The 1,492-nt window shown below is 59.5% G+C and overlaps 2 non-coding genes across 2 annotated transcripts in view; both read right to left on the bottom strand.

Moving 5' to 3' along the window:
* Positions 1-601: 601 nt before the first annotated feature.
* LOC145749135 (5.8S ribosomal RNA) lies at positions 602-755 on the bottom strand. Its single transcript, XR_014283527.1, has one exon. It is a non-coding gene; the product is annotated as a 5.8S ribosomal RNA (ribosomal RNA).
* A 245-nt stretch (positions 756-1,000) lies between these two features.
* LOC145747280 (small subunit ribosomal RNA) overlaps positions 1,001-1,492 on the bottom strand; it is a 1,810-nt gene continuing 1,318 nt past the window's right edge. Inside the window, exon 1 of the ribosomal RNA XR_014282018.1 lies at positions 1,001-1,492. This exon is cut by the window's right edge and continues 1,318 nt beyond it. This is a non-coding gene — a ribosomal RNA (small subunit ribosomal RNA).

The raw sequence follows: 1,492 nt of genomic DNA, 5'->3' as shown, positions 1-1,492 counted from the left end.
CCGACTCCGAGAAGACGCCGAGCGGTCGAGCGCGCCGCCGCCAAGGGCCTGACACCCGCTCTGGGATAAGGCCTCGATCAGAAGGACTCGGGCGGCGCGGATCGCACGCAAGACGAATTCTTTACGCCACAACTCGGGACCGCTCCTCGTAGCGGCCCGATTCGGCGATGGGCTCTTCCCGCTTCACTCGCCGTTACTGAGGGAATCCTCGTTAGTTTCTCTTCCTCCGCTTAGTAATATGCTTAAATTCAGCGGGTAGCCTCGCCCGATCTCAGGCCGATAAAACTATTTTCGCTCGTCCTTCGAGACGCCGCGCCCTCGCGCGCTCGACTTCCGACACAGCACCGCCCCGCGGCTCCTACTCGCCCTGCGCGAATCGCGACCGACGCGTCGAGGCCCCCAGCTCGAGGTCGACAGCGCCGTCGTTGCGACTCGGGCGGCAAGCGGACGCGGCGCGGCTCGCCGGCCGCCACGCATCGCTGACGCGAGCCCGAATACCAAAACTTTCCACCTTCAACCGAGCGGCGATTGCCCGTCGCCGGGCATACGCACGCGAGCCGAGCCGTCGCGGAGCCGATCCCGCCGGCCGTTGTCGTTTCTGCGACCCTGAGACGGACGCGGTCCCGGGATGAACCCGAGGCCGCAATACGCGTTCAGATCGTCAATGCTCAATGTGTTCTGCAATTCACATTAAATCACGCAGCTTGCTGCGTCCTTCATCGACTCGCGAGCCGAGTGGTCCACCGCCAAGAGCCATCGTTTGTTTGTTTGCTTTTCGCTCTTCGATTCCTAACCTCGATTCGCCATCCGGCTGAAAAAATCGCGTGACGCCGAGCGGGTCGCGGTCGCAACAAATAGTGCGACAAGCCCGCGCACCGCATGAAGCCTTCGGGCACTCGACGCCGACAAAACAAGTTCCTGATCGCGGGGCGGCGGACGCGCCGAGGCACGTCGCCGTCCCGGTGTTTGCTCTTTCGCTCTTCGATTTTTTTTCTCGCGCTAATGATCCTTCCGCAGGTTCACCTACGGAAACCTTGTTACGACTTTTACTTCCTCTAAGTAATCAAGTTAGATCGTCTTTTCGGGCCAAGACCCAACCGTCGCCAGTCGAGCCCGGGCCCAATCGGAGGACCTCACTAAACCATTCAATCGGTAGTAGCGACGGGCGGTGTGTACAAAGGGCAGGGACGTAATCAACGCGAGCTAATGACTCGCGCTTACTGGGAATTCCTCGTTCAAGCGAAATAATTTCAATTCTCTATCCCTAGCACGACCGGGGTTCATCGGGTTACCCAGACCTTTCGGCCAAGGCGAACACACGTTGATCCGGTCAGTGTAGCGCGCGTGCGGCCCCGAACATCTAAGGGCATCACAGACCTGTTATTGCTCAATCTCGTGTGGCTAAACGCCACTAGTCCCTCTAAGAAGTTAAACGCCGGCCGGGAAGGCCGCGTAACTATTTAGCAAGCCAGAGTCTCGTTCGTTATCGGAA

The sequence above is a fragment of the Corella eumyota genome, chromosome 3 (genome assembly GCF_963082875.1).
Source record: "Corella eumyota chromosome 3, kaCorEumy4.1, whole genome shotgun sequence".
Classification (NCBI taxonomy): domain Eukaryota; kingdom Metazoa; phylum Chordata; class Ascidiacea; order Phlebobranchia; family Corellidae; genus Corella; species Corella eumyota.
The sequence above is the reverse complement of the archived record's forward strand: the minus strand, read 5'-3'. Positions and strand labels throughout refer to the sequence as shown.